Genomic DNA, 27,404 nt, shown 5'->3' on the forward strand with positions numbered 1-27,404 from the left:
GCACCATCTCTGTTGGGCTACTTGAGCATTAGTGTCTTTGCACCATCTCTGCTGGGCTACTTGAGCATTAGTGTCTTTGCACCATCTCTGTTGGGCTACTTGAGCATTAGTGTCTTTGCACCATCTCTGTTGGGCTACTTGAGCATTAGTGTCTTTGCACCACCTCTGCTAGGCTACTTGAGCATTAGTGTCTTTGCACCATCTCTGTTGGGCTACTTGAGCATTAGTGTCTTTGCACCATCTCTGCTGGGCTACTTGAGCATTAGTGTCTTTGCACCACCTCTGTTGGGCTACTTGAGCATTAGTGTCTTTGCACCATTCTGTGGCTACTTGAGCATTAGTGTCTTTGCACCATCTCTGCTAGGCTACTTGAGCATTAGTGTCTTTGCACCATCTCTGTAGGGCTACTTGAGCATTAGTGTCTTTGCACCACCTGCTGGGCTAGAGCTACTTGAGCATTAGTGTCTTTGCACCATCTCTGCTATCTTGAGCATTAGTGTCTTTGCAGGCTACTTGAGCATTAGTGTCTTTGCACCATCTCTGTTGGGCTACTTGAGCATTAGTGTCTTTGCACCATCTCTGTTGGGCTACTTGAGCATTAGTGTCTTTGCACCATCTCTGCTGGGCTACTTGAGCATTAGTGTCTTTGCACCATCTCTGTTGGGCTACTTGAGCATTAGTGTCTTTGCACCATCTCTGTTGGGCTACTTGAGCATTAGTGTCTTTGCACCATCTCTGCTAGGCTACTTGAGCATTATGTCTTTGCACCATCTCTGCTAGGCTACTTGAGCATTAGTGTCTTTGCACCATCTCTGTTGGGCTACTTGAGCATTAGTGTCTTTGCACCATCTCTGTTGGGCTACTTGAGCATTAGTGTCTTTGCACCATCTCTGCTGGGCTACTTGAGCATTAGTGTCTTTGCACCACCTCTGCTAGGCTACTTGAGCATTAGTGTCTTTGCACCATCTCTGCTTGAGGCTACTTGAGCACTTGAGTTAGTGTCTTTGCACCATCTCTGTTGGGCTACTTGAGCATTAGTGTCTTTGCACCATCTCTGTTGGGCTACTTGAGCATTAGTGTCTTTGCACCACCATCTCTGTTGGGCTACTTGAGCATTAGTGTCTTTGCACCATCTCTGAGCATTAGTGTCTTTGCACCATCTCTGCTAGGCTACTTGAGCATTAGTGTCTTTGCACCATCTCTGTTGGGCTACTTGAGCATTAGTGTCTTTGCACCATCTCTGCTGGGCTACTTGAGCATTAGTGTCTTTGCACCATCTGCACCATCTCTTTGCACCATCTCTGGGCTACTTGAGCATTAGTGTCTTTGCACCATCTCTGTTGGGCTACTTGAGCATTAGTGTCTTTGCACCACCTCTGCTAGGCTACTTGAGCATTAGTGTCTTTGCACCATCTCTGTTGGGCTACTTGAGCATTAGTGTCTTTGCACCATCTCTGCTGGGCTACTTGAGCATTAGTGTCTTTGCACCACCTCTGTTGGGCTACTTGAGCATTAGTGTCTTTGCACCATCTCTGCTAGGCTACTTGAGCATTAGTGTCTTTGCACCATCTCTGCTAGGCTACTTGAGCATTAGTGTCTTTGCACCACCTCTGTAGGGCTACTTGAGCATTAGTGTCTTTGCACCATCTGCTGAGCTACTTGAGCATTAGTGTCTTTGCACCATCTCTGCTAGGCTACTTGAGCATTAGTGTCTTTGCACCATCTCTGTTGGGCTACTTGAGCATTAGTGTCTTTGCACCATCTCTGTTGGGCTACTTGAGCATTAGTGTCTTTGCACCATCTCTGCTGGGCTACTTGAGCATTAGTGTCTTTGCACCATCTCTGCTGGGCTACTTGAGCATTAGTGTCTTTGCACCATCTCTGTTGGGCTACTTGAGCATTAGTGTCTTTGCACCATCTCTGTTGAGCATTAGTGTCTTTGCACCATTCTGAGCATTAGTGTCTTTGCACCATCTCTGCTAGGCTACTTGAGCATTAGTGTCTTTGCACCACTCTGTTGGGCTGAGCATTAGTGTCTTTGCACCACTCTCTGCTAGTGTCTTTGCTTTGAGCATTAGTGTCTTTGCACCATCTCTGTTGGGCTACTTGAGCATTAGTGTCTTTGCACCATCTCTGCACCATAGGCTACTTGAGCATTAGTGTCTTTGCACCACCTCTGTTAGGCTACTTGAGCATTAGTGTCTTTGCACCATCTCTGCTAGGCTACTTGAGCATTAGTGTCTTTGCACCATCTCTGTAGGCTACTTGAGCATTATTTGCAGTGTCTTTGCACCATCTCTGCTGGGCTACTTGAGCATTAGTGTCTTTGCACCATCTCTGTTGGGCTACTTGAGCATTAGTGTCTTTGCACCATCTCTGTTGGGCTACTTGAGCATTAGTGTCTTTGCACCACCTCTGCTAGGCTACTTGAGCATTAGTGTCTTTGCACCATCTCTGCTAGGCTACTTGAGCATTAGTGTCTTTGCACCATCTCTGCTGGGCTACTTGAGCATTAGTGTCTTTGCACCATCTCTGCTGGGCTACTTGAGCATTAGTGTCTTTGCACCACCTCTGTAGGGCTACTTGAGCATTAGTGTCTTTGCACCACCTCTGCTAGGCTACTTGAGCATTAGTGTCTTTGCACCATCTCTGCTCTGAGCATTAGGTCTTTGCACCATCTCTGAGGGCATTGAGCATTAGTGTCTTTGCACCACCTCTGTTAGGCTACTTGAGCATTAGTGTCTTTGCACATTAGTGTCACCATCTCTGCTAGGCTACTTGAGCATTAGTGTCTTTGCACCATCTCTGTTGGGCTACTTGAGCATTAGTGTCTTTGCACCATCTCTGCTGGGCTACTTGAGCATTAGTGTCTTTGCACCATCTCTGCTGGGCTACTTGAGCATTAGTGTCTTTGCACCATCTCTGTTGGGCTACTTGAGCATTAGTGTCTTTGCACCATCTCTGCTAGGCTACTTGAGCATTAGTGTCTTTGCACCATCTCTGCTAGGCTACTTGAGCATTAGTGTCTTTGCACCATCTCTGTTGGGCTACTTGAGCATTAGTGTCTTTGCACCATCTCTGTAGGGCTACTTGAGCATTAGTGTCTTTGCACCATCTCTGCTAGGCTACTTGAGCATTAGTGTCTTTGCACCATCTCTGCTGGGCTACTTGAGCATTAGTGTCTTTGCACCACCTCTGTTGGGCTACTTGAGCATTAGTGTCTTTGCACCATCTCTGCTAGGCTACTTGAGCATTAGTGTCTTTGCACCATCTCTGCTAGGCTACTTGAGCATTAGTGTCTTTGCACCACCTGTGGGCTAGGAGCTACTTGAGCATTAGTGTCTTTGCACCATCTCTGCTAGGCTACTTGAGCATTAGTGTCTTTGCACCATCTCTGCTGGGCTACTTGAGCATTAGTGTCTTTGCACCATCTCTGTTGGGCTACTTGAGCATTAGTGTCTTTGCACCATCTCTGCTAGGCTACTTGAGCATTAGTGTCTTTGCACCATCTCTGTTGGGCTACTTGAGCATTAGTGTCTTTGCACCACCTCTGCATTAGGCTTTGCACCATCTTGAGCATTAGTGTCTTTGCACCATCTCTGCTAGGCTACTTGAGCATTAGTGTCTTTGCACCATCTCTGTTGGGCTACTTGAGCATTAGTGTCTTTGCACCATCTCTGTTGGGCTACTTGAGCATTAGTGTCTTTGCACCATCTCTGCTGGGCTACTTGAGCATTAGTGTCTTTGCACCACCTCTGTTGGGCTACTTGAGCATTAGTGTCTTTGCACCATCTCTGCTAGGCTACTTGAGCATTAGTGTCTTTGCACCACCTCTGTAGGGCTACTTGAGCATTAGTGTCTTTGCACCACCTCTGCTAGGCTACTTGAGCATTAGTGTCTTTGCACCATCTCTGCTAGGCTACTTGAGCATTAGTGTCTTTGCACCATCTCTGTAGGCTACTTGAGCATTAGTGTCTTTGCACCATCTCTGCTAGGCTACTTGAGCATTAGTGTCTTTGCACCATCTCTGCTAGGCTACTTGAGCATTAGTGTCTTTGCACCATCTCTGCTAGGCATTAGTGTCTACTTGAGCATTAGTGTCTTTGCACCATCTCTGCTAGGCTACTTGAGCATTAGTGTCTTTGCACCATCTCTGTTGGGCTACTTGAGCATTAGTGTCTTTGCACCATCTCTGCTTAGGGCTACTTGAGCATTAGTGTCTTTGCACCATCTCTGTAGGGGCTACTTGAGCATTAGTGTCTTTGCACCATCTCTGCTGGGCTACTTGAGCATTAGTGTCTTTGCACCATCTCTGCTTAGGCTACTACTTGAGCATTAGTGTCTTTGCACCATCTCTGCTGGGCTACTTGAGCATTAGTGTCTTTGCACCATCTCTGTTGGGCTACTTGAGCATTAGTGTCTTTGCACCATCTCTGGGCTACTGGGCTACTTGAGCATTAGTGTCTTTGCACCACCTCTGCTAGGCTACTTGAGCATTAGTGTCTTTGCACCATCTCTGCTAGGCTACTTGAGCATTAGTGTCTTTGCACCATCTCTGCTTGGGCTACTTGAGCATTAGTGTCTTTGCACCATCTCTGCTGGGCTACTTGAGCATTAGTGTCTTTGCACCATCTCTGTTGGTGTCTTTGCACCATCTCTGAGGCTACTTGAGCATTAGTGTCTTTGCACCATCTCTGCTGGCTACTTGAGCATTAGTGTCTTTGCTCTGTTGGGCTACTTGAGCATTAGTGTCTTTGCACCATCTCTGTTGGGCTACTTGAGCATTAGTGTCTTTGCACCATCTCTGCTTAGGCTTTGCACCATCTCTGAGCATTAGTGTCTTTGCACCACCTCTGTTGGGCTACTTGAGCATTAGTGTCTTTGCACCATCTCTGCTAGGCTACTTGAGCATTAGTGTCTTTGCACCATCTCTGCTAGGCTACTTGAGCATTAGTGTCTTTGCACCACCTCTGTAGGGCTACTTGAGCATTAGTGTCTTTGCACCACCTCTGCTAGGCTACTTGAGCATTAGTGTCTTTGCATCATCTCTGCTAGGCTACTTGAGCATTAGTGTCTTTGCACCATCTCTGTTGGGCTACTTGAGCATTAGTGTCTTTGCACCATCTCTGCTAGGCTACTTGAGCATTAGTGTCTTTGCACCATCTCTGTCTTTGAGCATTAGTGTCTTTGCACCATCTCTGTTGGGCTACTTGAGCATTAGTGTCTTTGCACCATCTCTGTTGGGCTACTTGAGCATTAGTGTCTTTGCACCATCTCTGCTAGGCTACTTGAGCATTAGTGTCTTTGCACCATCTCTGCTAGGCTACTTGAGCATTAGTGTCTTTGCACCATCTCTGTTGGGCTACTTGAGCATTAGTGTCTTTGCACCATCTCTGTCTACTTGAGCATTAGTGTCCATCTCTCTGTTGGGCTACTTGAGCATTAGTGTCTTTGCACCATCTCTGCTGGGCTACTTGAGCATTAGTGTCTTTGCACCACCTCTGTTGGGCTACTTGAGCATTAGTGTCTTTGCACCATCTCTGCTAGGCTACTTGAGCATTAGTGTCTTTGCACCACCTCTGTTGGGCTACTTGAGCATTAGTGTCTTTGCACCATCTCTGCTAGGCTACTTGAGCATTAGTGTCTTTGCACCATCTCTGCTAGGCTACTTGAGCATTAGTGTCTTTGCACCACCTCTGTAGGGCTACTTGAGCATTAGTGTCTTTGCACCACCTCTGCTAGGCTACTTGAGCATTAGTGTCTTTGCACCATCTCTGCTAGGCTACTTGAGCATTAGTGTCTTTGCACCATCTCTGTTGGGCTACTTGAGCATTAGTGTCTTTGCACCATCTCTGTTGGGCTACTTGAGCATTAGTGTCTTTGCACCATCTCTGTTGGGCTACTTGAGCATTAGTGTCTTTGCACCATCTCTGTTGGGCTATCTCTGCTGGGCTACTTGAGCATTAGTGTCTTTGCACCATCTCTGCTAGGCTACTTGAGCATTAGTGTCTTTGCACCATCTCTGCTAGGCTACTTGAGCATTAGTGTCTTTGCACCATCTCTGTAGGGCTACTTGAGCATTAGTGTCTTTGCACCATCTCTGTTGGGCTACTTGAGCATTAGTGTCTTTGCACCATCTCTGCTGGGCTACTTGAGCATTAGTGTCTTTGCACCATCTCTGCTAGGGCTACTTGAGCATTAGTGTCTTTGCACCATCTCTGCTGGGCTACTTGAGCATTAGTGTCTTTGCACCATCTCTGTTGGGCTACTTGAGCATTAGTGTCTTTGCACCATCTCTGTTGGGCTACTTGAGCATTAGTGTCTTTGCACCATCTCTGCTAGGCTACTTGAGCATTAGTGTCTTTGCACCATCTCTGTTGGGCTACTTGAGCATTAGTGTCTTTGCACCATCTCTGTTGGGCTACCATTGAGCATTAGTGTCTTTGCACCATCTCTGCTGGGCTACTTGAGCATTAGTGTCTTTGCACCATCTCTGAGCATTAGGTCTTTGCTACTTGAGCATTAGTGTCTTTGCACCACCTCTGCTAGGCTACTTGAGCATTAGTGTCTTTGCACCATCTCTGCTAGGCTACTTGAGCATTAGTGTCTTTGCACCACCTCTGCTAGGCTACTTGAGCATTAGTGTCTTTGCACCATCTCTGCTAGGCTACTTGAGCATTAGTGTCTTTGCACCATCTCTGCTAGGCTACTTGAGCATTAGTGTCTTTGCACCATCTCTGTTGGGCTACTTGAGCATTAGTGTCTTTGCACCATCTCTGTTGGCTACTTGAGCATTAGTGTCTTTGCACCATCTCTGTTGGGCTACTTGAGCATTAGTGTCTTTGCACCATCTCTGTTGGGCTACTTGAGCATTAGTGTCTTTGCACCACCTCTGCTAGGCTACTTGAGCATTAGTGTCTTTGCACCATCTCTGCTAGGCTACTTGAGCATTAGTGTCTTTGCACCATCTCTGTTGGGCTACTTGAGCATTAGTGTCTTTGCACCATCTCTGTTGGGCTACTTGAGCATTAGTGTCTTTGCACCATCTCTGCTGGGCTACTTGAGCATTAGTGTCTTTGCACCACCTCTGTTGGGCTACTTGAGCATTAGTGTCTTTGCACCATCTCTGCTAGGCTACTTGAGCATTAGTGTCTTTGCACCATCTCTGATAGGCTACTTGAGCATTAGTGTCTTTGCACCATCTCTGCTAGGGCTACTTGAGCATTAGTGTCTTTGCACCACCTCTGCTACTTGAGCTTAGTGTCTTGAGCATTAGTGTCTTTGCACCATCTCTGCTAGGCTACTTGAGCATTAGTGTCTTTGCACCATCTCTGTTAGGCTACTTGAGCATTAGTGTCTTTGCTCTGCTACTACTGAGCATTAGTGTCTTTGCACCATCTCTGTTGGGCTACTTGAGCATTAGTGTCTTTGCACCACCTCTGCTAGGCTACTTGAGCATTAGTGTCTTTGCACCATCTCTGCTAGGCTACTTGAGCATTAGTGTCTTTGCACCATCTCTGTTGGGCTACTTGAGCATTAGTGTCTTTGCACCATCTCTGCTGGGCTACTTGAGCATTAGTGTCTTTGCACCATCTCTGTTGGGCTACTTGAGCATTAGTGTCTTTGCACCATCTCTGCTAGGCTACTTGAGCATTAGTGTCTTTGCACCATCTGTAGGCTACTTGTTGGGCTACTTGAGCATTAGTGTCTTTGCACCATCTCTGTTGGGCTACTTGAGCATTAGTGTCTTTGCACCATCTCTGCTGGGCTACTTGAGCATTAGTGTCTTTGCACCATCTCTGTTGGGCTACTTGAGCATTAGTGTCTTTGCACCATCTGCTGGGCTAGGCTACTTGACCATTAGTGTCTTTGCACCATCTCTGCTAGGCTACTTGAGCATTAGTGTCTTTGCACCACCTCTGTAGGGCTACTTGAGCATTAGTGTCTTTGCACCACCTCTGCTAGGCTACTTGAGCATTAGTGTCTTTGCACCATCTCTGCTAGGCTACTTGAGCATTAGTGTCTTTGCACCATCTCTGTTGGGCTACTTGAGCATTAGTGTCTTTGCACCATCTCTGCTAGGCTACTTGAGCATTAGTGTCTTTGCACCATCTCTGTTGGGCTACTTGAGCATTAGTGTCTTTGCACCATCTCTGTTGGGCTACTTGAGCATTAGTGTCTTTGCACCACCTCTGCTAGGCTACTTGAGCATTAGTGTCTTTGCACCATCTCTGCTAGGCTACTTGAGCATTAGTGTCTTTGCACCACCTCTGCTAGGCTACTTGAGCATTAGCACCATCTCTGCTACTACTTGAGCATTAGTGTCTTTGCACCATCTCTGTTACTTGGGTGTCTTTGCACCATCTTGAGGGCTATTAGTGTGTCTTTGCACCATCTCTGCTGGGCTACTTGAGCATTAGTGTCTTTGCACCACTCTCTGTTGGGCTACTTGAGCATTAGTGTCTTTGCACCATCTACTTGAGAATTAGTGTCTTTGCACCACCTCTCTGCTAGGCTACTTGAGCATTAGTGTCTTTGCACCATCTCTGCTAGGCTACTTGAGCATTAGTGTCTTTGCACCATCTCTGTAGGGCTACTTGAGCATTAGTGTCTTTGCACCACCTCTCTGGCTACTTGGCTACTTGAGCATTAGTGTCTTTGCACCATCTCTGCTAGGCTACTTGAGCATTAGTGTCTTTGCACCACCTCTGTAGGGCTACTTGAGCATTAGTGTCTTTGCACCACCTCTGCTAGGCTACTTGAGCATTAGTGTCTTTGCACCATCTCTGCTAGGCTACTTGAGCATTAGTGTCTTTGCACCATCTCTGTGGGCTACTTGAGCATTAGTGTCTTTGCACCATCTCTGCTGGGCTACTTGAGCATTAGTGTCTTTGCACCATCTCTGTTGGGCTACTTGAGCATTAGTGTCTTTGCACCATCTCTGTTGGGCTACTTGAGCATTAGTGTCTTTGCACCACCTCTGCTAGGCTACTTGAGCATTAGTGTCACCTCTGCTAGGCTACTTGAGCATTAGTGTCTTTGCACCATCTCTGCTAGGCTACTTGAGCATTAGTGTCTTTGCACCATCTCTGTTGGGCTACTTGAGCATTAGTGTCTTTGCACCATCTCTGTTGGGCTACTTGAGCATTAGTGTCTTTGCACCACCTCTGCTAGGCTACTTGAGCATTAGTGTGTCTTTGCACCATCTCTGCTGGGCTACTTGAGCATTAGTGTCTTTGCACCATCTCTGGGCTTGGCTACTTGAGCATTAGTGTCTTTGCACCATCTCTGTTGGGCTACTTGAGCATTAGTGTCTTTGCACCATCTCTGCTAGGCTACTTGAGCATTAGTGTCTTTGCACCATCTCTGCTGGGCTACTTGAGCATTAGTGTCTTTGCACCATCTCTGTTGGGCTACTTGAGCATTAGTGTCTTTGCACCATCTCTGTTGGGCTACTTGAGCATTAGTGTCTTTGCACCATCTCTGTTGGGCTACTTGAGCATTAGTGTCTTTGCACCACCTCTGCTAGGCTACTTGAGCATTAGTGTCTTTGCACCATCTCTGCTAGGCTACTTGAGCATTAGTGTCTTTGCACCATCTCTGTTGGGCTACTTGAGCATTAGTGTCTTTGCACCATCTCTGCTGGGCTACTTGAGCATTAGTGTCTTTGCACCATCTCTGTTGGGCTACTTGAGCATTAGTGTCTTTGCACCATCTCTGTTGGGCTACTTGAGCATTAGTGTCTTTGCACCACCTCTGCTGGGCTACTTGAGCATTAGTGTCTTTGCACCATCTCTGCTGGGCTACTTGAGCATTAGTGTCTTTGCACCATCTCTGCTTGAGGTGTCTACTTGAGCATTAGTGTCTTTGCACCATCTCTGCTGGGCTACTTGAGCATTAGTGTCTTTGCACCATCTCTGCTGGGCTACTTGAGCATTAGTGTCTTTGCACCATCTCTGCTGGGCTACTTGAGCATTAGTGTCTTTGCACCATCTCTGCTAGGCTACTTGAGCATTAGTGTCTTTGCACCATCTCTGGGCTACTAGGTGCTACTTTTGCACCACCTCTGTTGGCTACTAGCATTAGTGTCTTTGCACCACTTTGCTCTGCTAGGCTACTTGAGCATTAGTGTCTTTGCACCATCTCTGCTAGGCTACTTGAGCATTAGTGTCTTTGCACCATCTCTGTTGGGCTACTTGAGCATTAGTGTCTTTGCACCATCTCTGTTGGGCTACTTGAGCATTAGTGTCTTTGCACCATCTCTGTTGGGCTACTTGAGCATTAGTGTCTTTGCACCATCTCTGTTGGGCTACTTGAGCATTAGTGTCTTTGCACCATCTCTGCTATTAGCATGTGTCTTTGCACCATCTCTGCTAGGCTACTTGAGAATTAGTGTCTTTGCACCACCTCTGTTGGGCTACTTGAGCATTAGTGTCTTTGCACCATCTATGTTGGGCTACTTGAGCATTAGTGTCTTTGCACCATCTCTGGTGGGCTACTTGAGCATTAGTGTCTTTGCACCATCTCTGCTGGGCTACTTGAGCGTTAGTGTCTTTGCACCACCTCTGTTGGGCTACTTGAGCATTAGTGTCTTTGCACCACCTCTGCTAGGCTACTTGAGCATTAGTGTCTTTGCACCATCTCTGCTAGGCTACTTGAGCATTAGTGTCTTTGCACCACCTCTGCTAGGCTACTTGAGCATTAGTGTCTTTGCACCATCTCTGCCAGGCTACTTGAGCATTAGTGTGTCTTTGCACCACCTCTGTTGGGCTACTTGAGCATTAGTGTCTTTGCACCATCTCTGTAGGTCTACTTGAGCATTAGTGACTTTGCACCATCTCTGCTGGGCTACTTGAGCATTAGTGTCTTTGCACCACCTCTGTTTGGCTACTTGAGCATTAGTGTCTTTGCACCATCTCTGCTAGGCTACTTGAGCATTAGTGTCTTTGCACCACCTCTGCTAGGCTACTGCTGGGCTAGCATTAGTGTCTTTGCACCATCTCTGCTAGGCTACTTGAGCATTAGTGTCTTTGCACCATCTCTGTTGGGCTACTTGAGCATTAGTGTCTTTGCACCATCTCTGCTGGGCTACTTGAGCATTAGTGTCTTTGCACCATCTCTGTTGGGCTACTTGAGCATTAGTGTCTTTGCACCATCTCTGTTGGGCTACTTGAGCATTAGTGTCTTTGCACCATCTCTGCTGGGCTACTTGAGCATTAGTGCTCTTTGCACTTGAGCATTAGTGTCTTTGCACCATCTCTGTTGGGCTACTTGAGCATTAGTGTCTTTGCACCACCTCTGCTGTTGGCTACTTGAGCATTAGTGTCTTTGCACCACTCTCTGGGCTACTGGTGTCTTTGCACCACCTCTGAGCATTAGTGTCTTTGCACCATCCTCTGCTAGTGTCTTTGCACCATCTCTGGCTTTGCACCATCTGAGCATTAGTGTCTTTGCACCATCTCTGCTTGGCTACTTGAGCATTAGTGTCTTTGCACCACCTCTGTTGGGCTACTTGAGCATTAGTGTCTTTGCACCATCTCTGTTGGGCTACTTGAGCATTAGTGTCTTTGCACCATCTCTGCTGGGCTACTTGAGCATTAGTGTCTTTGCACCATCTCTGTTGGGCTACTTGAGCATTAGTGTCTTTGCACCACCTCTGCTTGGCTACTTGAGCATCAGTGTCTTTGCACCATCTCTGCTAGGCTACTTGAGCATTAGTGTCTTTGCACCATCATTAGTGTCTTTGAACCATCTATGTTGGTCTACTTGAGCATTAGTGACTTTGCACCATCTCTGGTGGGCTACTTGAGCATTAGTGTCTTTGCACCATCTCTGCTGAGCTACTTGACCATCTCTGCTGGGCAACTTGAGTGTTAGTGTCTTTGCACCACCTCTGTTGGGCTACTTGAGCATTAGTGTCTTTGCACCATCTCTGGTGGGCTACTTGAGCATTAGTGTCTTTGCACCATCTCTGCTGAGCTACTTGACCATCTCTGCTGGGCTACTTGAGTGTTAGTGTCTTTGCACCACCTCTGTTGGGCTACTTGAGCATTAGTGTCTTTGCACCACCTCTGCTAGGCTACTTGAGCATTAGTGTCTTTGCAGTGTCTTTGCACCATCTCTGCTAGGCTACTTGAGCATCAGTGTCTTTGCACCATCTCTGCTAGGATACTTGAGAATTAGTGTCTTTGCACCACCTCTGTTGGGCTACTTGAGCATTAGTGTCTTTGAACCATCTTTGTTGGTCTACTTGAACATTAGTGACTTTGCACCATCTCTGGTGGGCTACTTGAGCATTAGTGTCTTTGCACCATCTCTGTTGGGCTACTTGAGCATTAGTGTCTTTGCACCACCTCTGCTAGGCTACTTGAGCATTAGTGTCTTTGCACCATCTCTGTTGGGCTACTTGAGCATTAGTGTCTTTGCACCATCTCTGTTGGGCTACTTGAGCATTAGTGTCTTTGCACCATCTCTGTTGGGCTACTTGAGCATTAGTGTCTTTGCACCATCTCTGCTAGGCTACTTGAGCATTAGTGTCTTTGCACCATCTCTGCCAGGCTACTTGAGTGTCTTTGCACCACCTCTGCTGGGCTACTTGAGCATTAGTGTCTTTGCACCACCTCTGTTGGGCTACTTGAGCATTAGTGTCTTTGCACCATCTCTGTTGGTCTACTTGAGCAATAGTGACTTTGCACCATCTCTGTTGGGCTACTTGAGCATTAGTGTCTTTGCACCATCTCTGCTAGGCTACTTGAGCATTAGTGTCTTTGCACCATCTCTGTTGGGCTACTTGAGCATTAGTGTCTTTGCACCATCTCTGTTGGGCTACTTGAGCATTAGTGTCTTTGCACCACCTCTGTTGGGCTACTTGAGCATTAGTGTCTTTGCACCATCTCTGCTAGGCTACTTGAGCATTAGTGTCTTTGCACCACCTCTGTTGTAGGGCTTAGTGTGAGCATTAGTGTCTTTGCACCACCTCTGCTAGGCTACTTGAGCATTAGTGTCTTTGCACCATCTCTGCTAGGCTACTTGAGCATTAGTGTCTTTGCACCATCTCTGTTGGCTACTTGAGCATTAGTGTCTTTGCACCATCTCTGTGTTGGGCTACTTGAGCATTAGTGTCTTTGCACCACCTCTGTTGGGCTACTTGAGCATTAGTGTCTTTGCACCATCTCTGTTGGGCTACTTGAGCATTAGTGTCTTTGCACCATCTCTGTTGGCTACTTGAGCATTAGTGTCTTTGCACCATCTCTGTTGGGCTACTTGAGCATTAGTGTCTTTGCACCATCTCTGTTGGGCTACTTGAGCATTAGTGTCTTTGCACCACCTCTGTTGGGCTACTTGAGCATTAGTGTCTTTGCCCCATCTCTGTTGGGCTACTTGAGCATTAGTGTCTTTGCACCATCTCTGTTGGGCTACTTGAGCATTAGTGTCTTTGCACCATCTCTGTTGGGCTACTTGAGCATTAGTGTCTTTGCACCACCTCTGCTAGGCTACTTGAGCATTAGTGTCTTTGCACCATCTCTGCCAGGCTACTTGAGCATTAGTGTCTTTGCACCACCTCTGTTGGGCTACTTGAGCATTAGTGTCTTTGCACCATCTCTGTTGGTCTACTTGAGCAATAGTGACTTTGCACCATCTCTGTTGGGCTACTTGAGCATTAGTGTCTTTGCACCATCTCTGCTAGGCTACTTGAGCATTAGTGTCTTTGCACCATCTCTGTTGGGCTACTTGAGCATTAGTGTCTTTGCACCATCTCTGTTGGGCTACTTGAGCATTAGTGTCTTTGCACCACCTCTGTTGGGCTACTTGAGCATTAGTGTCTTTGCACCACCTCTGCTAGGCTACTTGAGCATTAGAGTCTTTCCCCCTTCTCTGCTAGGCTACTTGAGCATTAGTGTCTTTGCACCACCTCTGTAGGGCTACTTGAGCATTAGTGTCTTTGCACCACCTCTGCTAGGCTACTTGAGCATTAGTGTCTTTGCCCATCCTTCTCTGCTAGGCTACTTGAGCATTAGTGTCTTTGCACCATCTCTGTTGAGCTACTTGAGCATTCATGTCTTTGCACCATCTCTGTTGGGCTACTTGAGCATTAGTGTCTTTGCACCACCTCTGTTGGGCTACTTGAGCATTAGTGTCTTTGCACCATCTCTGTTGGGCTACTTGAGCATTAGTGTCTTTGCACCATCTCTGTTGAGCTACTTGAGCATTCGTGTCTTTGCACCATCTCTGTTGGGCTACTTGAGCATTAGTGTCTTTGCACCATCTCTGTTGGGCTACTTGAGCATTAGTGTCTTTGCACCACCTCTGTTGGGCTACTTGAGCATTAGTGTCTTTGCACCATCTCTGTTGGGCTACTTGAGCATTAGTGTCTTTGCACCATCTCTGTTGGGCTACTTGAGCATTAGTGTCTTTGCACCATCTCTGTTGGGCTACTTGAGCATTAGTGTCTTTGCACCATCTCTGCTAGGCTACTTGAGCATTAGTGTCTTTGCACCATCTCTGCCAGGCTACTTGAGCATTAGTGTCTTTGCACCACCTCTGTTGGGCTACTTGAGCATTAGTGTCTTTGCACCATCTCTGTTGGTCTACTTGAGCAATAGTGACTTTGCACCATCTCTGTTGGGCTACTTGAGCATTAGTGTCTTTGCACCATCTCTGCTAGGCTACTTGAGCATTAGTGTCTTTGCACCATCTCTGTTGGGCTACTTGAGCATTAGTGTCTTTGCACCATCTCTGTTGGGCTACTTGAGCATTAGTGTCTTTGCACCACCTCTGTTGGGCTACTTGAGCATTAGTGTCTTTGCACCATCTCTGCTAGGCTACTTGAGCATTAGTGTCTTTGCACCACCTCTGTAGGGCTACTTGAGCATTAGTGTCTTTGCACCACCTCTGCTAGGCTACTTGAGCATTAGAGTCTTTCCCCCTTCTCTGCTAGGCTACTTGAGCATTAGTGTCTTTGCACCATCTCTGTTGAGCCACTTGAGCATTCATGTCTTTGCACCATCTCTGTTGGGCTACTTGAGCATTAGTGTCTTTGCACCACCTCTGTTGGGCTACTTGAGCATTAGTGTCTTTGCACCATCTCTGTTGGGCTACTTGAGCATTAGTGTCTTTGCACCATCTCTGTTGGGCTACTTGAGCATTAGTGTCTTTGCACCACCTCTGTTGGGCTACTTGAGCATTAGTGTCTTTGCACCATCTCTGTTGGGCTACTTGAGCATTAGTGTCTTTGCACCATCTCTGTTGGGCTACTTGAGCATTAGTGTCTTTGCACCACCTCTGCTAGGCTACTTGAGCATTAGTGTCTTTGCACCATCTCTGTTGGTCTACTTGAGCATTAGTGTCTTTGCACCACCTCTGCTAGGCTACTTGAACATCAGTGTCTTTGCACCATCTCTGCTAGGCTACTTGAGCATTAGTGTCTTTGCACCACCTCTGCTAGGCTACTTGAGCATCAGTGTCTTTGCATCATCTCTGCTAGGCTACTTGAGCATTAGTGTCTTTGCACCATCTCTGTTGGTCTACTTGAGCAATAATGACTTTGCACCATCTCTGTTGGGCTACTTGAGCATTAGTGTCTTTGCACCATCTCTGCTGGGCTACTTGAGTATTAGTGTCTTTGCACCACCTCTGTTGGGCTACTTGAGCTTTAGTGTCTTTGCACCATCTCTGCTAGGCTACTTGAGCATTAGTGTCTTTGCACCATCTCTGCTAGGCTACTTGAGCATTAGTGTCTTTGCACCACCTCTATTGGGCTACTTGAGCATTAGTGTCTTTGCACCACCTCTGCAAGGCTACTTGAGCATTAGTGTCTTTGCACCACCTCTGCTAGGCTACTTGAGCATTAGTGTCTTTGCACCATCTCTGCCAGGCTACTTGAGCATTAGTGTCTTTGCACCACCTCTGTTGGGCTAGTTGAGCATTAGTGTCTTTGCACCATCTCTGTTGGTCTACTTGAGCATTAGTGACTTTGCACCATCTCTGTTGGGCTACTTGAGCATTAGTGTCTTTGCACCATCTCTGCTGGGCTACTTGAGTATTAGTGTCTTTGCACCACCTCTGTTGGGCTACTTGAGCTTTAGTGTCTTTGCACCATCTCTGCTAGGCTACTTGAGCATTAGTGTCTTTGCACCATCTCTGCTAGGCTACTTGAGCATTAGTGTCTTTGCACCACCTCTATTGGGCTACTTGAGCATTAGTGTATTTGCACCACCTCTGCTAGGCTACTTGAGCATTAGTGTCTTTGCACCATCTCTGTTGGGCTACTTGAGCATTAGTGTCTTTGCACCACCTCTGCTAGGCTACTTGAGCATTAGTGTCTTTGCACCATCTCTGTTGGTCTACTTGAGCATTAGTGTCTTTGCACCACCTCTGCTAGGCTACTTGAACATCAGTGTCTTTGCACCATCTCTGCTAGGCTACTTGAGCATTAGTGTCTTTGCACCACCTCTGCTAGGCTACTTGAGCATCAGTGTCTTTGCATCATCTCTGCTAGGCTACTTGAGCATTAGTGTCTTTGCACCATCTCTGCTTGGCTACTTGAGAATTAGTGTCCTTGCACCACCTCTGTTGGGCTACTTGAGCATTAGTGTCTTTGCACCACCTCTGTAGGGCTACTTGAGCAGTAGTGTCTTTGCACCATCTCTGTTGGGCTACTTGAGCATTAGTGTCTTTGCACCACCTCTGCTAGGCTACTTGAGCATTAGTGTCTTTGCACCATCTCTGCCAGGCTTCTTGAGCATTAGTGTCTTTGCACCACCTCTGTTGGGCTACTTGAGCATTATTGTCTTTGCACCACCTCTGTAGGGTTACTTGAGCATCAGTGTCTTTTCACCACCTCTGCTGGGCTACTTGAGCATTAGTGTCTTTGCACCACCTCAGCTGGGCTACTTGAGCATTAGTGTCTTTGCACCATCTCTGTTGGGCTACTTGAGCATTAGTGTCTTTGCACCACCTCTGCTAGGCTACTTGAGCATTAGTGTCTTTGCACCATCTCTGCCAGGCTTCTTGAGCATTAGTGTCTTTGCACCACCTCTGTTGGGCTACTTGAGCATTATTGTCTTTGCACCACCTCTGTAGGGCTACTTGAGCATCAGTGTCTTTTCACCACCTCTGCTGGGCTACTTGAGCATTAGTGTCTTTGCACCACCTCAGCTGGGCTACTTGAGCATTAGTGTCTTTGAACGCTTGAAAGTATGTTCCCACTGCACCCTGAGTTTCCCTCTGATCTGTATGTCCGTCCGTGGGCTTTAGCCGGGTGTTTAGTGTTCTGGCTGGTGTTTATAGTATCTGATCATTAGCCCTCATATCCACACTTACAGGGCTGTGTGTGTGTGTGGCAATGCTGTCTAATATCAACCCTTACAGAGCTGGCAGTAGCACCCTGACCCCTGCCCGTTTGGTCACATCCTGTTTGTTTCTGACCCATTTCCTGTCGACTGGTGCTGCACTGTTTGTGCTGGCGACACATCGCTCTCTGGTCACTGGGAGGGCAGGTGTGGCGAGAGGAACTCAGTGTGTGTCTAATAGAGAGTGAGCGAGAGACAGACTCAGTTAGAAGGATATTTTGGGTACAGTCAGCCCAGCAAATTATTTTTAGGATTGAGTTACTGAGTGTGTTGTGCTGGATGGCACTGTGTGTATGCGTACCTATGTGCTTGCTTGTGTATGTATGTGTTGGCATCGGAGCAGACTGGCAGGCTAGGGAGGCTGTGGTAAAGCAGTGTGTGTGGATGGGGGAAGGGGGTTGTGTGCTGTGTGAAAGAGCTGTCAGAGTGACGCTCCTCCTGAATTGAATATAGAACAACAACTCTCCTAACAGTCATACCTCCTCTGCCTCCTCTCTTTATCTCCTGAATCTGCTGATCAACTCTCTTTACCTCTCCTCTACCCTCTCCAACTTTCTTTTCTCTACCCCTCCTCTACTCCTCACCCCATTTCACCCCTTCTCTACCTCGCCTCTCTCTCTACCTCTCCTGAATCTTCTCTTTAAACTTCTCTACCTCTTCTGAATCTTCTCTTTAAACTTCTCTACCACTTCTGAATCTTCTCTTCAAACTTATCTACCTGTCTTCTCTCTCACTCTCCCCGTTGCACCTTTCCTCTCAACCCCTCCTCTCTCTACCTCTCCTCTCAACCCCTCCTCTCGCTACCTCTCCTCTCAACCCCTCCTGTCTCTACCTCTCCTCTCAACCCCTCCTCTCTCTACCTCTCCTCTCAACCCCTCCTCTCTCTACCTCTCATCTCAACCCCTCCTCTCGCTACCTCTCCTCTCAACCCATCCTGTCTCTACCTCTCCTCTCAACCCCTCCTCTCTTTACCTCTCCTCTCAACCCCTCCTCTCTTTACCTCTCCTCTCAACCCCTCCTCTCTTTACCTCTCCTCTCAACCCCTCCTGTCTCTACCTCTCCGCTCAACCCCTCCTCTCTTTACCTCTCCTCTCAACCCCTCCTCTCTCTACCTCTCATCTCAACCCCTCCTCTCGCTACCTCTCCTCTCAACCCATCCTGTCTCTACCTCTCCTCTCAACCCCTCCTCTCTTTACCTCTCCTCTCAACCCCTCCTCTCTTTACCTCTCCTCTCAACCCCTCCTCTCTTTACCTCTCCTCTCTTTACCTCTCCTCTCAACCCCTCCTGTCTCTACCTCTCCGCTCAACCCCTCCTCTCTTTACCTCTCCGCTCAACCCCTCCTCTCTTTACCTCTCCTCTCTTTACCTCTCCTCTGTTTACCTCTCCTGTCTCTACCTCTCCGCTCAACCCCTCCTCTCTTTACCTCTCCTCTCAACCCCTCCTCTCTTTACATCTCCTCTCAACCCCTCCTGTCTCTACCTCTCCTCTCAACCCCTCCTCTCAACCCCTCCTCTCTTTACCTCTCCTCTCAACCCCTCCTGTCTCTACCTCTCCATTTACATTACATTTACATTTAAGTCATTTAGCAGACGCTCTTATCCAGAGCGACTTACAAATTGGTGCATTCACCTTATGACATCCAGTGGAACAGCCACTTTACAATAGTGCATCTACATATTTTAAGGGGGGTGAGAAGGATTACTTTATCCTATCCTAGGTATTCCTTAAAGAGGTGGGGTTTCAGGTGTCTCCGGAAGGTGGTGATTGATTCCGCTGTCCTGGCGTCGTGAGGGAGTTTGTTCCACCATTGGGGAGCCAGAGCAGCGAACAGTTTTGACTGGGCTGAGCGGGAACTGTACTTCCTCAGTGGTAGGGAGGCGAGCAGGCCAGAGGTGGATGAACGCAGTGCCCTTATTTGGGTGTAGGGCCTGATCAGAGCCTGGAGGTACTGAGGTGCCGTTCCCCTCACAGCTCCGTAGGCAAGCACCATGGTCTTGTAGCGGATGCGAGCTTCAACTGGAAGCCAGTGGAGAGAGTGGAGGAGCGGGGTGACGTGAGAGAACTTGGGAAGGTTGAACACCAGACGGGCTGCGGCGTTCTGGATGAGTTGTAGGGGTTTAATGGCACAGGCAGGGAGCCCAGCCAACAGCGAGTTGCAGTAATCCAGACGGGAGATGACAAGTGCCTGGATTAGGACCTGTGCCGCTTCCTGTGTGAGGCAAGGTCGTACTCTGCGGATGTTGTAGAGCATGAACCTACAGGAACGGGCCACCGCCTTGATGTTAGTTGAGAACGACAGGGTGTTGTCCAGGATCACGCCAAGGTTCTTAGCGCTCTGGGAGGAGGACACAATGGAGTTGTCAACCGTGATGGCGAGATCATGGAACGGGCAGTCCTTCCCCGGGAGGAAGAGCAGCTCCGTCTTGCCGAAGTTCAGCTTGAGGTGGTGATCCATTTACATTTACATTTAAGTCATTTAGCAGACGCTCTTATCCAGAGCGACTTACAAATTGGTGCATTCACCTTATGACATCCAGTGGGACAGTCACTTAACAATAGTGCATCTAAAACTTAGGGGGGGTGGGGTGAGAGGGATTACTTAACCTATCCTAGGTATTCCTTAAAGAGGTGGGGTTTCAGGTGTCTCCGGAAGGTGGTGATTGACTCCGCTGTCCTGGCGTCGTGAGGGAGTTTGTTCCACCATTGGGGGGCCAGGGCAGCGAACAGTTTTGACTGGGCTGAGCGGGAGCTGTACTTCCTCAGTGGTAGGGAGGCGAGCAGGCCAGAGGTGGATGAACGCAGTGCCCTTGTTTGGGTGTAGGGCCTGATCAGAGCCTGGAGGTACTGAGGTGCCGTTCCCCTCACAGCTCCGTAGGCAAGCACCATGGTCTTGTAGCGGATGCGAGCTTCAACTGGAAGCCAGTGGAGAGAACGGAGGAGCGGGGTGACGTGAGAGAACTTGGGAAGGTTGAACACCAGACGGGCTGCGGCGTTCTGGATGAGTTGAAGGGGTTTAATGGCACAGGCAGGGAGCCCAGCCAACAGCGAGTTGCAGTAATCCAGACGGGAGATGACAAGTGCCTGGATTAGGACCTGCGCCGCTTCCTGTGTGAGGCAGGGTCGTACTCTGCGGATGTTGTAGAGCATGAACCTACAGGAACGGGCCACCGCCTTGATGTTAGTTGAGAACGACAGGGTGTTGTCCAGGATCACACCAAGGTTCTTGGCGCTCTGGGAGGAGGACACAGTGGAGTTGTCAACCGTGATGGCGAGATCATGGAACGGGCAGTCCTTCCCCGGGAGGAAGAGCAGCTCCGTCTTGCCGAGGTTCAGCTTGAGGTGGTGATCCGTCATCCACACTGATATGTCTGCCAGACATGCAGAGATGCGATTCGCCACCTGGTCATCAGAAGGGGGAAAGGAGAAGATTAATTGTGTGTCGTCTGCATAGCAATGATAAGAGAGACCATGTGAGGTTATGACAGAGCCAAGTGACTTGGTGTATAGCGAGAATAGGAGAGGGCCAAGAACAGAGCCCTGGGGGACACCAGTGGTGAGAGCGCGTGGTGAGGAGACAGATTCTCGCCACGCCACCTGGTAGGAGCGACCTGTCAGGTAGGACGCAATCCAAGCGTGGGCCGCGCCGGAGATGCCCAACTCGGAGAGGGTGGAGAGGAGGATCTGATGGTTCACAGTATCGAAGGCAGCCGATAGATCTAGAAGGATGAGAGCAGAGGAGAGAGAGTTAGCTTTAGCAGTGCGGAGCGCCTCCGTGATACAGAGGAGAGCAGTCTCAGTTGAATGACTAGTCTTGAAACCTGACTGATTTGGATCAAGAAGGTCATTCAGAGAGAGATAGCGGGAGAGCTGGCCAAGGACGGCACGTTCAAGAGTTTTGGAGAGAAAAGAAAGAAGGGATACTGGTCTGTAATTGTTGACATCGGAGGGATCGAGTGTAGGTTTTTTCAGAAGGGGTGCAACTCTCGCTCTCTTGAAGACGGAAGGGACGTAGCCAACGGTCAGGGATGAGTTGATGAGCGAGGTGAGGTAAGGGAGAAGGTCTCCGGAAATGGTCTGGAGAAGAGAGGAGGGGATAGGGTCAAGCGGGCAGGTTGTTGGGCGGCCGGCCGTCACAAGACGCGAGATTTCATCTGGAGAGAGAGGGGAGAAAGAGGTCAGAGCATAGGGTAGGGCAGTGTGAGCAGAACCAGCGGTGTCGTTTGACTTAGCAAACGAGGATCGGATGTCGTCGACCTTCTTTTCAAAATGGTTGACGAAGTCATCTGCAGAGAGGGAGGAGGGGGGAGGGGGCGGAGGATTCAGGAGGGAGGAGAAGGTGGCAAAGAGCTTCCTAGGGTTAGAGGCAGAAGCTTGGAATTTAGCGTGGTAGAAAGTGGCTTTAGCAGCAGAGACAGAGGAGGAAAATGTAGAGAGGAGGGAGTGAAAGGATGCCAGGTCCGCAGGGAGGCGAGTTTTCCTCCATTTCCGCTCGGCTGCCCGGAGCCCTGTTCTGTGAGCTCGCAATGAGTCATCGAGCCACGGAGCGGGAGGGGGAGGACCGAGCCGGCCTGGAGGATAGGGGACATAGAGAGTCAAGGGATGCAGAGAGGGAGGAGAGGAGGGTTGAGGAGGCAGAATCAGGAGATAGGTGGGAGAAGGTTTGAGCGGAGGGAAGAGATGATAGGATGGAAGAGGAGAGAGTAGCGGGGGAGAGAGAGCGAAGGTTGGGACGGCGCGATACCATCCGAGTAGGGGCAGTGTGGGAGGTGTTGGATGAGAGCGAGAGGGAAAAGGATACAAGGCAGTGGTCGGAGACTTGGAGGGGAGTTGCAATGAGGTTAGTGGAAGAACAGCATCTAGTAAAGATGAGGTCGAGCGTATTGCCTGCCTTGTGAGTAGGGGGAAGGTGAGAGGGTGAGGTCAAAAGAGGAGAGGAGTGGAAAGAAGGAGGCAGAGAGGAAAGAGTCAAAGGTAGACGTGGGGAGGTTAAAGTCGCCCAGAACTGTGAGAGGTGAGCCGTCCTCAGGAAAGGAGCTTATCAAGGCATCAAGCTCATTGATGAACTCTCCGAGGGAACCTGGAGGGCGATAAATGATAAGGATGTTAAGCTTGAAAGGGCTAGTGACTGTGACAGCATGGAATTCAAAGGAGGTGATAGACAGATGGGTAAGGGGAGAAAGAGAGAATGACCACTTGGGAGAGATGAGGATCCCGGTGCCACCACCCCGCTGACCAGACGCTCTCGGGGTGTGCGAGAACACGTGGGCGGACGAAGAGAGAGCAGTAGGAGTAGCAGTGTTGTCTGTGGTGATCCATGTTTCCGTCAGGGCCAAGAAGTCGAGGGACTGGAGGGAGGCATGGGCTGAGATGAACTCTGCCTTGTTGACCGCAGATTGGCAGTTCCAGAGGCTACCGGAGACCTGGAACTCCACGTGGGTCGTGCGCGCTGGGACCACCAGAGTAGGGTGGCCGCGGCCACGCGGTGAGGAGCGTTTGTATGGTCTGTGCAGAGAGGAGAGAACAGGGATAAACCGACACATAGTTGACAGGCTACAGAAGAGGCTACGCTAATGCAAAGGAGATTGGAATGACAAGTGGACTACACGTCTCGAATGTTCAGAAAGTTAAGCTACGTAGCAAGAATCTTATTGACCAAAATGATTAAAATGATACAGTACTGCTGAAGTAGGCCAGCTGGCAGTGGGTGCGTTGTTGACACTACACTAATCAAGTCGTTCCGTTGAGTGTAATAGTTTCTGCAGTGTTGCTATTCGGGGGCTAGCAGGCTAGCTAGCAGTGTTGTTTACGTTACGTTGCGTTAAAAGAACGACAATAGATGGCTAGCGAACCTAGAAAAACGCTCTAGACTACACAATTATCTTTGATACAAAGACGGCTATGTAGCTAGCTAAGTAGCTAGCTACGATCAAACAAATCAAACCGTTGTACTGTAATGAAAATGAAGTGAAAATGTGATACAACCTGTGAATGCGACCGGGTAGTTGAGTTCTATACAGAAGACGTTGGCTAGCGTTGGCTAGCTGTTGGCTAGCTAGCAGAGTCACCTACGTTAAGGACGACAAATAGCTGGCTAGCTAACCTCGGTAAATTAAGATAATCACTCTAAGACTACACACTCTAAACCTAAACAACACAATTATCTTGGATACGATGATACGATGATACGAAGACAGCAAAGACAGCTATGTAGCTAGCTGACACTAAACTAATCAAGTCGTTCAGTTGAGTGTAACAGTTTCTCCAGTGCAGCTAATCAGTGGACGTTAGCTAGCTGGCTAGTGAAGACTAGTGAAGACTACGTTAGGACGGCGAAATACGATAATTACGCAATTATCTTTTGATACAAAGACGGCTATGTAGCTAGCTGAGAAGAAATTGCTAAGATAAGACAAATCAAACCGTTGTGATATAATGAAATATAATGAAAAAGTTATACTACCCGTTGGAGCGACGTGCAGATGCGACCACTCGCTCCAACCGGATCCGTCATCCACACTGATATGTCTGCCAGACATGCAGAGATGCGATTCGCCACCTGGTCATCAGAAGGGGGAAAAGAGAAGATTAATTGTGTGTCGTCTGCATAGCAATGATAGGAGAGACCATGTGAGGTTATGACAGAGCCAAGTGACTTGGTGTATAGCGAGAATAGGAGAGGGCCTAGAACAGAGCCCTGGGGGACACCAGTGGTGAGAGCGCATGGTGAGGAGACAGATTCTCGCCACGCCACCTGGTAGGAGCGACCTGTCAGGTAGGACGCAATCCAAGCGTGGGCCACGCCGGAGATGCCCAACTCGGAGAGGGTGGAGAGGAGGATCTGATGGTTCACAGTATCGAAGGCAGCCGATAGGTCTAGAAGGATGAGAGCAGAGGAGAGAGAGTTAGCTTTAGCGGTGCGGAGCGCCTCCGTGATACAGAGAAGAGCAGTCTCAGTTGAATGACTAGTCTTGAAACCTGACTGATTTGGATCAAGAAGGTCATTCTGAGAGAGATAGCGGGAGAGCTGACCAAGGACGGCACGTTCAAGAGTTTTGGAGAGAAAAGAAAGAAGGGATACTGGTCTGTAGTTGTTGACATCGGAGGGATCGAGTGTAGGTTTTTTCAGAAGGGGTGCAACTCTCGCTCTCTTGAAGACGGAAGGGACGTAGCCAGCGGTCAGGGATAAGTTGATGAGCGAGGTGAGGTAAGGGAGAAGGTCTCCGGAAATGGTCTGGAGAAGAGAGGAGGGGATAGGGTCAAGCGGGCAGGTTGTTGGGCGGCCGGCCGTCACAAGACGCGAGATTTCATCTGGAGAGAGAGGGGAGAAAGAGGTCAGAGCACAGGGTAGGGCACTGTGAGCAGAACCAGCGGTGTCGTTTGACTTAGCAAACGAGGATCGGATGTCGTCGACCTTCTTTTCAAAATGGTTGACGAAGTCATCTGCAGAGAGGGAGGAGGGGGGAGGGGGAGGAGGATTCAGGAGGGAGGAGAAGGTGGCAAAGAGCTTCCTAGGGTTAGAGGCAGATGCTTGGAATTTAGAGTGGTAGAAAGTGGCTTTAGCAGCAGAGACAGAGGAGGAAAATGTAGAGAGGAGGGAGTGAAAGGATGCCAGGTCCGCAGGGAGGCGAGTTTTCCTCCATTTCCGCTCGGCTGCCCGGAGCCCTGTTCTGTGAGCTCGCAATGAGTCGTCAAGCCACGGAGCGGGAGGGGAGGACCGAGCCGGCCTGGAAGATAGGGGACATAGAGAGTCAAAGGATGCAGAAAGGGAGGAGAGGAGGGTTGAGGAGGCAGAATCAGGAGATAGGTTGGAGAAGGTTTGAGCAGAGGGAAGAGATGATAGGATGGAAGAGGAGAGAGTAGCGGGGAGAGAGAGCGAAGGTTGGGACGGCGCGATACCATCCGAGTAGGGGCAGTGTGGGAAGTGTTGGATGAGAGCGAGAGGGAAAAGGATACAAGGTAGTGGTCGGAGACTTGGAGGGGAGTTGCAATGAGGTTAGTGGAAAAACAGCATCTAGTAAAGATGAGGTCGAGCGTATTGCCTGCCTTGTGAGTAGGGGGAAGGTGAGAGGGTGAGGTCAAAAGAGGAGAGGAGGGAAAGAAGGAGGCAGAGAGGAATGAGTCAAAGGTAGACGTGGGGAGGTTAAAGTCGCCCAGAACTGTGAGAGGTGAGCCATCCTCAGGAAAGGAGCTTATCAAGGCATCAAGCTCATTGATGAACTCTCCGAGGGGACCTGGAGGGCGATAAATGATAAGGATGTTAAGCTTGAAAGGGCTGGTAACTGTGACAGCATGAAATTCAAAGGAGGCGATAGACAGATGGGTAAGGGGAGAAAGAGAGAATGACCACTTGGGAGAGATAAGGATCCCGATGCCACCACCCCGCTGACCAGAAGCTCTCGGGGTGTGCGAGAACACGTGGGCGGACGAAGAGAGAGCAGTAGGAGTAGCAGTGTTATCTGTGGTGATCCATGTTTCTGTCAGTGCCAAGAAGTCGAGGGACTGGAGGGAGGCATAGGCTGAGATGAACTCTGCCTTGTTGGCTGCAGATCGGCAGTTCCAGAGGCTACCGGAGACCTGGAACTCCACGTGGGTCGTGCGCGCTGGGATCACCAGATTAGGGTGGCAGCGGCCACGCGGTGTGGAGCGTTTGTATGGTCTGTGCAGAGAGGAGAGAACAGGGATAGACAGACACATAGTTGACAGGCTACAGAAGAGGCTACGCTAATGCAAGGAGATTGGAATGACAAGTGGACTACACGTCTCAAATGTTCAGAAAGTTAAGCTTACGTAGCAAGAATCTTATTGACTAAAATGATTAAAATGATACAGTACTGCTGAAGTAGGCTAGCTGGCAGTGGCTGCGTTGTTGAGTTTGTAGGCTAGCTGGCAGTGGCTGCGTTGTTGACACTACACTAATCAAGTTGTTCCGTTGAGTGTAATAGTTTCTACAGTGCTGCTATTCGGGGCTAGCTGGCTAGCTAGCAGTGTTGATTACGTTACGTTGCGTTAAAAGAACGACAACAATTATCTTTGATACACAGACGGCTATGTAGCTAGCTATGTAGCTAGCTACGATCAAACAAATCAAACCGTTGTGCTGTAATGAAATGAAATGAAAAATGTGATACTACCTGTGGAGCGAAGCGGAATGCGACCGGGTTGTTGAGTGCGGAAGTTCTATTCAGTAGACGTTGGCTAGCTGTTGGCTAGCTAGCAGTGTCTCCTACGTTAAGGACGACAAATAGCTGGCTAGCTAACCTCAGTAAATTAAGATAATCACTCTAAGACTACACGCTCTAAACTACACAATTATCTTGGATACGAAGACAGCAAAGACAACTATGTAGCTAGCTAACACTACACTAATCAAGTCGTTCAGTTGAGTGTAATAGTTTCTACAGTGCTGCTATTCGGTAGACGGTGGACGTATGCTAGCTGGCTAGCTGCTGGGCAGATAGCAGTGTAGACTACGTTAGGACGACGAAATACAAGTTGCAATAGAAGTGCTGACTGTTTCACTATGTTGTCCTCTTTCTTTTCCTTTTTCTTCTGTCCTTCTTTTGTCCTTATTTTGTCTTCCTTTCTTCTGTTAACTAGATATTTTTTGTTGTTATTCTTTGTAAGCTAGCTAGCTTCTTCCAGGAGAGTCCCTAGCAACTGCTTAGCAACAAGTAAACAATTCTGCTAGCAATTCAGCTAGCTAAGATAACTGTACAATTTTATGAAAAATAGTTAATTTTTCAAAAGCCTGTCTTTTTGGTTTGACCCCTCCTCTCTTTAACCCCTCCTCTCTTTACCTCTCCTCTCAACCCCTCCTCTCTTTACCTCTCCTCTCAACCCCTCCTCTCTTTACCTCTCCTCTCAACCTCTCCTCTCTCTACCTCTCCTCTCAACCCCTCCTCTCTTTACTTCTCCTCTCAACCCCTCCTCTCTTTACCTCTCCTCTGTTTACCTCTCCTCTCAACCCCTCCTTTGCTTACCTCTCCTCTGTTTACCTCTCATCTCAACCCCTCCTCTCTTTACCTCTCCTCTCAACCCCTCCTCTCTTTACC

Source organism: Oncorhynchus gorbuscha, linkage group LG18, assembly GCF_021184085.1.
Source record: "Oncorhynchus gorbuscha isolate QuinsamMale2020 ecotype Even-year linkage group LG18, OgorEven_v1.0, whole genome shotgun sequence".
Lineage (NCBI taxonomy): Eukaryota > Metazoa > Chordata > Actinopteri > Salmoniformes > Salmonidae > Oncorhynchus > Oncorhynchus gorbuscha.